Below are 15,229 nucleotides of genomic sequence, written 5' to 3' on the forward strand. Positions count from 1 at the left end.
GGGACACCTGTCACAGTGGATTAGAGTCCATCCTTGTTCCAGCTTAATCGCTTCTTGATGAAGCCAGGGCGAGCCCCTGCAGCCCAGGCAGAGAAGCCTTCCTCCATCCCCACCCAGTCAGAGTGGGTGCGATGGGCCCAGCTCCCCTGTAGTTTTCAGGCTCCTGATCCCTTCTTATGCTGAAGGAGGCTGACCGTCAGCCTGTCCCTACATAAGCGTTCCTGCCCCCAACACAGGCTGCCCTCCATTGCCCTGGACCCTTGGCACAGCCACAGTCATCCCCACTGCAGGGCACCAGCCAGTGAAGGCTCCCCGAGGAGGCCACCCCAGAAACACAGAGGATGAGAATCAGCTATGGACGGGCTTGGAGGCAGGTTGTTGCATAGTGATTGGATGGCCTCTTCCAGGAAGGCCTCCAGGACCTCTAGTCTGTCTGAGCTCATGCCCCTCCTATGTTCCTGATGCCTTGGCCTGGCTTTAATATTCAACTAGCCAGGCCCAGGGTGATCTGGCGCCCCTCTGCTGTGAGACCCCAGGCATCTAAAGCAACCCCCAACTTCAGCTGACTGGTGTATCCCTCTCCATCACAGGCCAGAGCCCCCTAAACTTGTCTTCAGACACCCTCCCCCGTCTCATCTCATTAGGCCTCTGCATGCATCACCGGCCCCTCCCGTCCTCCCAGCTCTGGAGCCCGAACACAGCGTATCCCGAGCTCGCCCCAGCGGGCCACCACACCCTGTTTCCGTTAACTCGCCTGCTATCAATTCCCACATTTCCTGCAGCTGGAGGCGGCTGCCCACCTGCTGGCCCCTGCCCTCCTCAAAGGTGTGCGGTGCATTCCAGTCTGATGAATAAGTGCGGGAATGACTAAATGCCCATTCAGCCTGAGGTGGGGGCCAGCTAAATGTCCACTCAGTCCGAGGTAGGGGTCAGGACGTATCTCGGGGGAGAACATCTTCCTGCATATGGGAGAAATCGAGTTCAACCCCTGGCCCCCTCGGAACCTGAAGCATCTTCTCAAAGGAACGGGCGGGCACTGGGCCCTCCCGCAAGTGTCTGAAGTGCGACGCTGCGTCTCTGGAAGTCAGAGCAGTACTGGGCCGGGGCGGAGCTGCTGAGGGCTGGAGCACTTACTTGCTTTGCATGCCAAAGCCTAGGTTGGGTCTCCAGTACTGCACTGTCCTTTGAACAATGTCCAGGATGCTCCGCCCCTGTACCCCGAAGGGAGTAGCACCTCTTCACTGGTCCCCAGCAACCCTGGGTGTGCTTCCTCGACCCCATAATAAAAGCACTGCCTTAGTGGCCTTATGGCCACCAGAGGGCAGCAGAGCCAAAGACTCAACTCGGGGAAGCACCTGGAGGGCCCCCCCAACCTGGCACCCCTGAGGCGAGTCAAGGGCAAGGGGGAAAGGCAGCGCCTGCACAGCACCAGCCCCCTGCGGGCACTCGAGGGAGGACAGCGAGAGTTTAGTCGCTGAGTCTGTTCCAGACTGCATCAGCAGACACAGAAGCCAGAGGTGACTTCATCCTGGCATTCCAGTCGGCAGAGATCAGCCCTCGCCCAGCTAGAGCATGGCCTGGCCACGCTCCTGTCCACGCGTCAGCCTGGCTGCAGCATCCGTGTGGCAGCTTCAGGAATCCATGATTCACTGGCCCCTAGTGCCGACCCTCGTGGGTACAGGAGTGGGGGAAGGGGACTGCAGGAGGACACATGAGTGACACCCGAAGGTCGCTGAGGGGGGCTGATGGTGCATGACACGAGTGCAACCAAGTCCCCTCAAACACACACGGGGAGGCGTCAAAGAGGGCCTTTCGGTTCTCTGGAGCGGCCAAGGGGAGAGAGAAAGAGGGCACCCAGGAGGAGTCCGGGGCTACGGCCAGAGGCTGGAGCAACCCCTCCCCAGATGACCCGGCTGTGCTCAGGACCCACCCGATGAGAAATGGGAGGAGGGTGGAGATGAGGAAGCAGAGACAGCACCAATCTCAGGCTGAGGTCAGTGAGCAGAGGGGGGAAATCTGGTAGGAGCGGGGGGAGCCTTCTGACCCCCAAGTCCAGGGGCAGCTGTCTCGGGCATCGGAGCAGGAATGCATGGCTGCAGGAAGGAGGTCACAGGGGACAAGATGCAGCCACGGAGGCTGGCAAGTGAGAAGCTTTCAGAGCCACCAAATGCGCAGGGCCAAGTCCTCCCCCTCCCGGGACCTTAGACCATGCTTAGGAGCTGCCAAAAATGTGAGTCCGGGGGTGGCCTGCGGCAACCAGGACAGACTCCAGCGTCCCCTCCCCACGATGCGGGGCACAGAGCCAGAGACATTCCCTGGGCACTGACTGCTGAGTGTGGCCACGAGGCAAGAGGAGGGGCTAGAGTGATAGCACAGCGGGGAGGGCATTTGCTTTGCACGCGTCTGACCCGGGTTCGATCCCAGGCATCCCATAATGGTCCCCTGAGCACCATCAGGAGTAGTTCCTGAGTGCAGAGCTAGGAGTAACCTCTGTGCAATGCTGGACGTGACCCAAAAAGAAAAAATAAAAAGGCAGGAAAGAAAATGCTCCCTCCTGGTGGCTTAATGACTCAGGAGGTGAGAGAGAAGCAGCGCTGGGGTGCGTGGGCGGAGGGGGAGTCTTATTCCCCGTAGGAGCCATTTCCTGAACCCAGAACACAGGGAGAAGCACAGCTGATAGGCCCCTGACACCTGCGTCCATGCTGGGGATGGACAAAAGGCAGTGGCTCGTGTGCAAATGAGAAAGCACAGGTCCACTGTGTCTGGTTTGGCGCCACACCTGCCTGTTTCTCCTGGGACTTGGAGGACCCTGTGTGGTGTCAGGGTTGAACCTGGGTCAGCTGTGTGCAAGCCAGTGTCTTCCCCACTGTCCAGTGGCCCCTGGATCCACTTCTTTTTTTTCTGTTTGGGTCACACCTGGCGATGCACAGGGGTTACTCCTGGCTTTGCACTCAGGAATTACTCTTGGTGGTGCTCAGGGGACCATTATGGGATGCCTGGGATCGAACTCAGGTCAGCTGCATGCAAAGGAAATGCCCTCCCCGCTGTGCTATCACTCTGGCCCCTCCTTTTGCCTTAGTGGCCACACTCAGCAGTGCCCAGGGAATGCCTCTGGCTCTGTACCCCACAGCATGGGGAGGGGACGCAAAACTCCATCCTGGGAGCCGCAGGCCACCCCCAGAGGGCCTTTGGAGTCAGGGTTCACGGGGAACCCGGCTTCCTCATGCATCCCCCTGTGTGGGGCCTGCGGAGGGTGGGGTACAGTGCTGCCCACCCCTCTGTGCTGCGGGGCCCATGCAGGCACTGAGGGTGACCTGAGGTGTCACCCCACTTCTGTACCAGAAGGGCTGAGCTGGGACTTGAGCACCCCGGGAACCCAGTATAGCATCAACTCTGCAGCCCTCCCCAGCACCCCATAGGCCCCGATCCCAGACACTGCCCCCACATGCTGTCTGCCATGGTCACAGCCCCCCCACCCCACACAGGGGACAGTGGTGGCAGAAGAGACACGGGCTGCCAGACGTCACAGCCTGCCGTGAACTGGGACCCTCCCAGGGGCCTCAGAGACAACCAAGGGCCATCGTTCCCCCCCCCCCCCGTTAACAGGCCAGGAGCTCCCTGGCTGAAGGTGCCTGGCAGACCGGCAGGTGATGGGTCCACTGCTGTGTGCAGCAGGGACAGACACTGGTCTTCCCCTGGAGCCCAGGGACCGTCTGGCTGTTCCCAGCAGGAGCTGGGGCCCTGGCCAGAGCACCCTGCACCCCGCACCCCACAGGGGCTGGCGGGCTAGGCAGTGTGCTGGATGGGCTCTGGGCCGGGCTCCAAAGCCTTGTGCCCCGGAAGGCCCCAGGGGCCCTCCTGCAGACTCTGGGTAGTGTAGCTGACCTGGACACAGACCCCCGGGCAGTGTGGCCGTTGACCTGGATACGGGGCTCTGCAGGAAGCCGGGCAGACACGGCAGCTTCAGGTGGCACAGTAGGACATGCCAGCATGGAGGGCCACAGAGGTGGCAGATGGCGCGGGGGAAGGGTGCTGTCCTGTCGCTCCTGAAGAAACCACACCCAGACAGTGGGAGAACCTGCCAGCCTCCAGCCCAGGGCCCGAGGTGTCGGGCTGTTGGCAGGGCAAGGCGGGCACAGGTCAGAGGGTGGCTGGCGGGCCGGGGGCGCCTCCCCTCCCGCAGACAGTGGCTGCCCCAGGGCCAGCAGGCGTCTCCCCACAACTGACGGGACAATGTTTTGTTGTAAAGGGCGGATTTTTTTTTTTTTTTTTTGGTTTTTGGGTCACACCTGGCGATGCACAGGGGTTACTCCTGGCTCTGCACTCAGGAAATTACTCCTGGCGGTGCTCAGGGGACCATATGGGATGCTGGGATTTGAACCCGGGTCAGCAGCGTGCAAGGCAAACGCCCTACCCGCTATGCTATCACTCCAGCCCCAAGGGCGGATTGTTTTGACGGGCCCGGGGACACAGCCCGAGCAAGACGAGTCTCACTCAAACAAGGTCTCTAGAGGGTTACATCCATGGGGACAGGAAGCAGACAGTGGGGGGCTGGGCCAGTGAGAGAATTCCAGCTGGGAAGGTGAGAAAGTTCTGGAGCTAGCAAGGGGTGCTGGGGATCTAGCTCAGGCCCTCACACTTGAAAGGCATTTGGTCTGGGCAAGCGTTGGCCGCACGCGCCCTGACAGCTCCTGAGGCCCCAGGCACGGCCAGGGACAAGCACAGGACCTCGTGACACACACCCCCAACACAGCCCCAAGGAGGGGGCGTGTGGCACTAAGGGGCCTGCTGGGCCATCGGCAGCATTGAGGGTCCTTGAATGGGGACCCAGGGAGCCAGCAGCTTCCAGACTTTTTTTTTTTTGCTTTTTGGGTCACACCCAGGGATGCACAGGAGTTAGTCCTGGCTGATGCACTCAGGAATTAACTCCTGGCGGTGCTCAGGGGACTATATGGGATGCTGGGAATTGAACCCGGGTCGGCTGCATGCAAGGCAAATGCCCTACCCGTTGTGCTATCGCTCCAGCCCCTTCCAGACAGTTTTGCAGTCACCCACTCGGCGGGTCCCCAAGTACTGGACAGGGCTCCGGCTGTCTCCCCAAGGAGAGGGGATGAGGTGGAACCCCTTTGCCCTGCACCTCCCTGGATGGTGCTGGGCGCCCAACCACGTCCTGCAGCAGTTCTCTGGGGCAGGAGAGGGAGGAGCAGGAGAGAGGGGTGCAGGGGGCTGCAGGAGACAGCAAGGAAGCAGACGGCCACGTGGCCAGCCATGTGCCCTCAGTGTGCCCAGCCTGGGAAGAGGGCAGGGGGCACGGGGTTGCCGCAGTCCCCATGCCTGCTAGCAGAGCTCCTCTGCTCCACGGGATGCCCCGGGCCTTGGTCACCCTGGGAGGTCCCACAGCCCCTGTGTGGACAGCTCTCGGGGTATGCAATCCTGGCCAGAGGGTGGTGTTGGCTCTTCTCCTTTCTGGGGTGCACAGGAGGCCCAGCCAGAGACTGTCCACCCAGAGACTGTCCACCTCCCTGCGTATCCGGGACTGGGAGCCAAGCTGGGCACCCCCAGGCACCCCCGCTATGCCCGGACCCAGATGCCAGGACCCAACAGGGACTCCTGCATGTGCGGCCCAGGCCTTCACCCTGTGCCATCCCTCCCGCTGGCTGTTTCCACAGAGGAAAGGTGGTTCAGTTTGCCATCCGGGGCGCAGGCTCCATCTGTGGGCGCTGCACCCCGCCAGGAGGGGCTGAGGAGAGGGGGTGCTGCTGGCCGTGGGCGCAACCAGACTGCTCCTTCCCGTTGTTTCCAGCCAGCCCGCGGGGCACAGGCCAGCTCTCAGCCTGGGGGCCCCTAAACACAGCCCTTCCCCTCAAGCCGCGGTGTCACCCCGGCCACAGAGGGACCCAGAGGCTCTGCTGGACACCACACTAGAGATGGGCCAGTCCCCACATGTGCATGTCTATGTCCACTGCTGGGTGGACAGCTCTGGTCCAGTGGCCACATAGACAGACTATGAGGACTGACCCCCCCATGTAGAGGGGGATGGGCCACGCCACAGACACGCACATACACAGAGCCCTGGGCGTCAGGGTCACAGGGACGGAGAGGACAGGGGAGAGCCGACTGTGAACAGGATGGAGTTTGGGTTTGGGACAATGGTGGGTGAGCTGCAGCATCCACTGTAGATATTGACCCTTAGTAGGACCTGGTAAATGGGTTTGTACATGCACACCCTTTTACTTCTTCTTTTTGGGTCACACCTGACAATGCTCAGGGGTTACTCCTGGCTTTGCACTCAAGAATTACTCCTGGTGGTGCTCGGGGGACCCTATGGGATGCTGGGAATCAAACCTGGGTCGGCCGAGTGCAAGGCAAATGCTGTACTATCGCTCGAGTCCCAGTGCACACTCCTTTTGAAAAGCTCTACATGTACAAATAGTTTTTTACTATTTTGGGCAGTGCTCAGGGCTGACTCCTGGCCCACATTCAGGGGTCACTCCTCGGCTCGAACCTCTGTCCCGCCACAGACCTTGGTCCAGCACATACCCCCAGGCCCAGGGGCCTGTGCCTGAGGTGATGTTCCTTCAGTGGAGGGTGAGGGACATGGTGGGGGCCACCAAGCGCCCACAGAGGCCCAGGCTGTCGGTCCCAGGTGTCATAGGAGGGGAGTAGAGTCACTCTTTGCAGAACGACCCCCAGCACGCCAAGAGTGTTGATTCGACATCTTTGGTGTGAGGCCCCTGCCAGCGCCATGCGTGCTCACCAGACACGCTCCCTCCCTCCTGAGGGGACTGTCCTGCCCACACCTTCAGTTCTCACCCTCGCCTCAGGAGAGCCAGGGGAGTCAGCCCAGGTGTGGGCACGACACGACACTCAGAGACACTCACACAGATACACATCATGTTCCTGGGGGTCCCCGAGGCCTTGGCCCCAGGGGAGCAGGACTGTGTCTGCAGCAGCGACCGTCCACCCGCCACAGGCTGGCCTGCCACCCTCGGCCCCTGTTCTGACTCCCAGCAGCGCCCCCTGGTGGCAGCAACGACCCGGAACCGGCCTGTTGCCAAGGTGATGTTTTCTCTCTCCAAGGCCCTCAACTCACCTTGAGGCAGGGAAGACCCCAACACTGTCCCTGTGACTCTGTGTTCTTAACAAGAGCCTGTCGGCCCAGAGAACAGAAGCCCGCTGTCCAGCCATCGCCATGGCAGCTGGGCACGTCACCTTTCGACAGTCTGTTCCTATGAATAATCTGGGCAGACGCATGGCGCGGGGCAGCCCCGTGTGTGGGGTCGGGTGCACGATGCCCCCCAAGCCCGTCTGTTCTGGAACACGGATGGTCACGATTCGGGTACCGGCCTTTGCACAGCTCTCGATGGGAAGAAGGCAGCGTGGGAGCTGAGAAGGGTTGACTGCTCATGTGGTGGGACCCGCACCCAGTGCCCAGCCACGTCAAGCTCAGGCCACCCGGAGCCCCGTGTACCCGCCTGTGTCCATGGCCCCCACCCCCTTCTGCTGTGTGGGGACAATGGGGTCTTTCCTGTTTTTCTCAAGTTCGGGGGCTTGAACTGAGGTCTCACAGGTCCCAGGGCCCCACAGGCAACACGGATGGGTCACTATCAAACGGCGACCCAGCCAATGGGGTCATTTGTTTTCTTTGGTTCTGTTGGGGGGTTGCTTGGGGTGCTTGGGGACTCCTGGTTCTGTGCTCAGGGGTCAGTCCCAGCATGTAGGCCTAAGGATGGAGTCCAGGCTCCCCCATGCTCTCTCTGGCCCCAGCGGGATGGATCCTTTTGGGATGGTGGGGTGTGAGGTGCTGAGGGGCTGCTGCCCTCGGGGGGCCTCAGGGCACCCTGACAGCAGGGTCGGGCTGAGACCCTGTCCCTTCTCTCCACCCTCCGGGGCCACATCTTGTCTGTCTTGTGGGCACCCAAGATTCCTTGCTGAGGGTCGTTCCCAGCAGTGCTCAGGGCCTGGGTGTGGAGCCGGGGCTTCGCAGGTGCAGTGGGTGCTTTTGGCCCCCGCCATCTCAGCCCCTAACTCCCAGCAGGGGGTGGGAGGCTGCTGCCTGGGTTCGAGTTCCCCTTCACCCCATCAAGTCAGAAGCAGGGCGAAAGATCCGGTCCGGACAGAGACACAAATTGGGCAAAGCTCGTGGATCTGACGATGAAGCAGCCAGGCAGGGGTCCTGTGTGGACAAAGCCCTGTGGAGGACTGTGCTGGCCTTTGGAGGGACACAGTAGGATGAACCAGCCCCCCTGCTCCCTGCCCTGGGAGAAGGGGGCAAATGGAAGGCGTCGGCCCTGCACCTCTCGCAGGTGGGTCTCTGGCTCACTGGGAGATGCTGGTGCTGAAGGGACAGCTCTGACGGGGCGGCCGCCGAGCCCACTCCCAGGCCCTCCTTTCCCCTGGCCCTGGGAACCAACGGTGGCTGTGAGGGCTCCTTAGGGGTGAGCCCAGGGCCTCAATCCGAGTTTGTATACACTCACACGTACGCCGATCCTGGGGGACCATCCAAAGGATGGTTCCGATTCCACAGGGCAGGGGTGCTGCTACCTCTGGGCAGTGGGACCTGTCACCCTGACCCCACCCTACAAGTCACTGAAGTGCCGCCAATGTACTTCTTCACCCCTCGGTCCTTTCCCACTTTGACGCTTTCACGTCTCTTTTCCCTTCCTGAGTTGCTGATGACAGGGCCCTGGTGGTGGCACAGAGGTCCCAGATGACAGTGCCACCCGGGTACACTCTGATGTGTGGGGGAGGGGTGCCCAGGGATGGAACTGAGCCTCCTGTGGGCGAGGCCGATACTCCACCCTCACCCGCACCCAAGGCTCTCTGCAGATGTCTCCTCCTTTGCCCAAAGAGGGAGACGCTTCAAAGTGCTGAGCCAGACCTTGCCTTCGGGGGAGTGGGGGGGCGGGCTTCTTTCCCCTCCCGGGCATCCCAGGCCCACCAGCAGGCACCCCTGGGCAGTGAGCCCAGAGCGAGCAATGCCAGGTGTGGTCTCCAAAAGAACCACAAACAAATAAAAAATATCGGGGGGTTGGGGCCGGAGCGATAGCACAGCCGGTAGGGCGTTTGCCTTGCACGCGGTCGACCTGGGTTCGATCCCCGGCATCCCATATGGTCTCCCAAGCACCGCCAGGAGTAATTCCTGAGTGAAAAGCCAGGAGTAACCCCTGTGCATTGCTGGGTGTGACCCAAAAAGCAAAAAAAAAAAAAAAAAAAAAAAAAAAAAAAAAAAATCTGGGGGCTGGAGAATGAGACAGCAGGGAGGGGGTTTGCCTTGCACGAGGCAGACCTGGGCTCCATCCCCCTCACCCATATCATCCCCTGAGCCTGCCAGGAGTGATCCCTGAGCGTAGAGTCAGGAGTTAGCAGAAAAAAAAAAAAAAAAAAAGTCTGCACAGCCATATGGCAAGATAGGGTTTGGATTTATTTTTTGAGGGAGTCATTCACCGCAAAACTTGGGGAATTGTTAGGAGCCGGGGACTGAGCTCCGGTTCCAAAGGCAGTGAGCACTTGGCTCTATTTCCACTCTAAACAGGAAGGAGGGGCTAGAGCTGTAGGACAGTGGGGAGGGCGCTTGCCTTGTACGCGGCCCACCTGGATTTGATCCTCAGCATCCCATATTCCATTGGTCCCCTGAGCACTACTAGGAGTGATCCCTGAGACAGAGCCAAGAATAATCCCTGAGTACCACCAGATGTGGCCCGAAAACAAAGTATAAAATAAACAGAAAGGCAGTCCCGATGGCTGCTCCAACAGTTTGGGGACGTTATGACAAATGAGACAAATCAGACAGGAAAGGCCAGTCCTTTGAGCCCCACTCAGTAAAAACAAGACAGACGGTGGCTGGCAGGCCAGGGTGGGAGACAGGGTGTCAGAGGGAGGGGGAAGGGGCGATGGCCATGCTCAGCGTGGGTGTGCTCCATGGTGGTCTGGACATGGAGATGGAGGACCTGGCCCATGTGGCCCACACACCAGGCTCTGCCCAGAGTGGAGAGCACAGAGCACTGAGAGGGAGCCTGAGCAGCAGGAGGGCTTTGGCTGTGTACAGTCTGTGTACAGTCTTCCTCTTGGGGAGCAAGCGCCATGTCCTGGGTTTCTGCACAACGCAGAGCCTTTTCCTTCTCAGCTCCATAGAAATTCTCCCTCCTGTCCAGTTGGAGACTTTGGGACTCAAAGGGACTTAAAATGACCTTGGGCAGCTCGGGAAGGAAGCGCACGCAGCTGTCCCTGAGTGGTGTGTGTGCCTGTGTGTGCTCTTGTGACTGTGTGTGTGCATGTGCTTTTGTGACTGTGTGCATGTGCATGCATGTGCTCTTGTGACTGTGTGTGAGCATGTGCATGTGTGTGCTCTTTTCACCATATATGTGCATATGCATGCATGTGCTCTTGTGACTGTGTGAGCATGTGCATGTGTGTGCTCTTGTGACCATGTGTGTGCATGTGGATGCATGTGCTCTTGTGATGTGCCATGTGCATGTGTGTGCTCTTGTGACTGTGCGCACCTGCATGTGCTCTTATGATTGGGTGCACATGTGCATGTGTGTGCTCTTGTGACTGTGTGCATGCCTGCATATGCTCTTGTGACCGTGTGTGCCGTGTGCATGTGTGTGCTCTTGTGACCATGTGTGTACATGTGCATGCATGTGCTCTTATGACCGTGTGCACACATGTGCATGTGTGTGCTCTTGTGACCATGTGTGTGCACGTGCATGAGTGTGATCTTGTGACTGTGTATGCACCTGTGTGTGTTCTTGTGACCGTGTGTGCCATGTGCATGTGGGTGCTCTTTTGACTGTGTGTGTGCATGTGCATGTATGTGTTCTTGTGACTGTGTGAGTGCCTGGGTGTGCTCTTCTGATCGTGTGTGCACGTGTGCATGTGCACACTAGGTCACTCTGGGCATATCTGGGCAGCACGGCACTGAGCTATCCAGGTGGCCAGTCTGACTTTTTCAAAGAAAGATGCCACTGCACATCATGTTTTAAAAAATTAAATATTTCAATGTTAATACTATCTTACTTTTGGGGGGCATGAGGATCCCCCAAATGGTGCTCAGGGTGACTAGGGACCCCTCACAGACTCAATGTGAGGTCTGAGCACATGATGCTAGTCGGATGGCAGTGCTCAGGCATGGTGCAGACCACCCCAAGGGGCTGGGGTTCTCCAGAGCTGCACCTGGTTTTGGTCTTGGCTTTTGAGCCAGCCCCAGTGGGGCTCAGGGGCCATTCCTGGCTCTGTGCTCGGGAATGATCCCTGGCAGTGCTCTGGGGACCGGATGTGGTCTGTCTCTGTGACTGGAGATGGGACAGTGGCCACTCAGACTAAGAGGCAACCAGAAGTGGACAAGTGGGGGGCTGGAGTGATAGCATAGCGGGTAGGGCGTTTGCCTTGCACGCGGCCGACCCGGGTTCAAATCCCAGCATCCCATATGGTCCCCTGAGCACCGCCAGGAGTCATTCCTGAGTGCAGAGCCAGGAGTAACCCCTGTGCATCGCCAGGTGTGACCCAAAAACCAAAAAAAAAAAAAACCACAGAAGTGGACAAGTCTATCGTGGGGGAGTTGAGCTGGAACACTTGGGGATCGGCCACTAGATCCTACCACAAAGCCCTCAATTTGGAGCCGAGCGCTGGGACTGGAGGGCGAGGAGGACCCAGCCTTGGGGGTATGGGGAGAGGTGGAACGGTGGGCCTGAGGCCGGAGGGCAGCCAGAGAAGGTCCAGGATAGACAGGTCCGCAGAGATTGGTAGTGATGAGGGGTCTGGGGCACGGAGACAGGGAGCCCCTTGGTCTGCACTTCAGAGTACAAGTCTGGACTTGTTCGTCCGGCGGTACAGCCTACAGCCTCGGGCAGTTCAGGGCCTCCTCCAGAAGGCACCTGAAATTAAGAATTTGGCCACAGGGGCTGGAGCAATAGCACAGCGGGTAGGGCGTTTGCCTTGCACGCGGCCGACCCGGGTTCGATTCCCAGAATCCCATACAGTCCCCTGAGCACCACCAGGGGTAATTCCTGAGTGCAGAGCCAGGAGTAACCCCTGTGCATCGCCAGGTGTGATCCAAAAAAAAAAAAAAAAGAATTTGGCCACAAAATGCAGGGGCTAAGTGGGGGGCACCAAGAGCTAGCACAGCGGGGAAGGCAATTGCTTCACGTGTTCAATCCTGGGTTCAACCTGGGTTCAATCCTGGCACCACAACCTGTCCATGAACGCTGCCAGGAGTGATCCTTAAGCACCAACTGACAGTGACCTCAAGACAAAGCTGAAATAAAAAGCAGCCACACTGCAGGTGGCACCCTGGCGACCTTCTGCCCCTCTGGCAGCAGGGACATCCTGTCCAGCTGGGAAGTGGGGTGCACAATCTCCTGAAAGTGCAACCACAGCCCACGCCTGAGACTGGAGGAGGTGGCAGCAGTGCCAGGGCTCAGCGGAGAGGATGGTAAGGGTGGGGGGCAGGCAGGAGGCAAGACTTTGCCTGGGGCAGTGGAGCATTCTGGGGGAGGCAGCATTTGGGAGCTGGCAATGGAACCATGGCACAGCAACAGGCAGGGGAATGGCAGCTGCGGAAGGCTCAGAGGTGGGGAGCGGCCAACATGCATGGAAGCTCCGATGCTCCGGATGCTCCAGGATTGAGTTGTGACTGTGCCGTGAGTGCTGACTGGGAGGGCCCAGGCCCAGGCCACGGTGTCTGTGCTCAGGGGGCCCACATGGGGTGAGAAACCACCCACAGAGGAGGAGATGAGGGAGGGAAGGGCGTGAGGCTGAGATGGCAGTGGTGGGAGCGATGCCTCGGCTTTGGCCTAGCCCAGCTTCTTGGCCATATTTCATCCCTTTGAAGATGCAGCCAAGGAAAAGGGCACCTAGCACCCAGAAAAATCAGTCATGGGGGCAGCAGGGAGGTAGTACAGTGGACAGGGCATTTGTTTTGTATGTGGTCAATCTGTCACAGAGCCAGGAGTCAGCCCTGAGCACTGCAGGCGTGACACCAAAACAAAACAAAAAAGAAAAATCAGCCGTACCCTATTAATTTTTCCCTCACAGTTCTGGTTTTTTTGTGCCTCTGGACAAGTTCAGAGAACAGACACACACACACACACACACACACACACACACACACACACACACACACACACACATACACAGACACACACACCCCTCCTAAATTCTCCCCTTAACCTCTTGCAGGAGAGACAGTTCAATGCGCTGGGTGTATGTTTGTGTTGCGGGCAGGAAGCCCAGGGTCCCCTGATACCCAAACACAGTCCAAAAACCTGCATTCCCTGGCCAGCTGCAGCTGGCCCCTTGCCCTGACCACAGCAACAAAGGGAAAGGGAGGGGAGAGGGGGATACCACAGACAGGGGAGCACTGTGTCATATGAGGGATGGTGGGCACAGGGGACATTGAATGCTCTGAAGAACAAATGTCATCGGGGACAATCCTCCTCAGGTGGGCGAAGGAGGGGCTTGGCACCCACAGAATTCTCCTGCTGGGACTGGAGCGATAGCGCAGTGGGTAGGGTGTTTGCCTTGCACACGGCAGACTTGGGTTCGATTTCCAGCATCCCATATGGTCCTTCGAGCACCGCCAGGAGTAATTCCTGAGTGCATGAGCCAGGAGTAACCCCAGTGCATCACAGGGCAGGAGGGCTGGTCTGCCCCCCACTCTGCTCCTTTCACTTATGAACGATGCAACCACTTGAAAAAACAGTTCAGCACCTTGTTAACGAGTTCAGATGCAGCCCTCACTGCGGGGAAGAGAGGGAACCTGGTGGCTTGCGTGCCTGTAACAGCCAGACCTACTATATAGTCCCTGCAATTCTTGTTACATAGTTTCAAGAGCGTCCCTACCGTTTACTCAGCAAGCTGGTGCCAGGTCAGAAAAACAAGGGGCCGGATTGATAGTTCAGCGGGAAGGGGCAGACCAGCGTTCAATCCCCACCTGAGCACTACCTGGAGTAATCCTGACTGCAGAGCCAGGAGTAACCCCTGAGTATGCCGGTTTCGTTCATCACTGGAACCCACACGATCGTCTACAACGCACACAAGCACACTCTACTCTTTTTTTTTTCTTTTTGGGTCATACCCGGCGATGCACAGGGGTTACTCCTGGCTCTGCACTCAGGAATCACCCCTGGCGGTGCTCAGGGGACCATATGGGATGCTGGGATTTGAACCTGGGTCGGCCGCGTGCAAGGCAAACACCCCACCCGCTGTGCTATCGATCCAGCTCCCAAGCACACTCTACTCTTGGGGGGCAAATGGGATGCTCAGCAACCCGGAGGAACTGACTGCAAAACAGGCAGCGACTGGGCGGGCCTCGTGTGCGTCATTCGGCCCGAGGCCAGGTTCTCACGGTGCGACTCGGCACGTGACGTCCTGGAGACGCGCACACCCGAGGCAGAAAACGCAGCTGCGGTGGCGGGGCGGGGCGGGCCGGTGGGAGGTGGAGCCGGTTTCCGGGGGCGCACGCACACGGTCCGAACACACAAGTGTACGCCAGACTTAAATAAAACTGGGGGAAAGACGTGAAAACCACTCAACAACTCCCAACAGGAGGAACTAGGCAGCGTCGGCCAGTAGGGGGCGCTCTCCGGGCCCGTCGCAGCCGCGGGGCGTAGCCTCAAGGCGTTGTGCATCACCCAGGGACTCGGCTCGGGTCTTTTTTTTTTTTTTTTTTTTTTTGCTTTTTGGGTCACACCTGGCGATGCACAGGGGTTACTCCTGGCTCTGCACTCAGTTCTCAGGGGACCATATGGGATGCTGGGATTTGAACCCGGGTCGGCCGCGTGCAAGGCAAACGCCCTACCCGCTGTGCTATCTCTCCAGCCCCTCGGCGCTGGTCTTTAGCTCGCATCTCACGGGCCTGGGCCCCTCTGACATCTCAGCCTCCCCCACCCCGCCCTGACCTCACTACTGCTTACTGGATACGCCTGTCCTTGCAGCCCATGTGTTGGGCCTTGACGGCCCCTAGTGGCCGGAAATGGAACTGCGGCTTTCTAGGCTGCGCGGGTGAGGCGGTCGCATCCACGCGGGTAAGTGTGTGAGCACCCCGCTCAGTGCTCCACCAGGACCTATCAGGATTGGAAACACACGTGCCCTTTGACAGCCCCCACCCCCAGCACACATCGAGACTTCTGCAGGCCTTTTAGTGATAGAAGTTTTCAGCAGTGATCTGAAACACCAAAACAATTAAAAGGAAAAAGACTTTGATGAGACAATCAGGGAGACTTCTCCC

This window comes from Sorex araneus, chromosome 4 (assembly GCF_027595985.1).
Source record: "Sorex araneus isolate mSorAra2 chromosome 4, mSorAra2.pri, whole genome shotgun sequence".
NCBI lineage: Eukaryota > Metazoa > Chordata > Mammalia > Eulipotyphla > Soricidae > Sorex > Sorex araneus.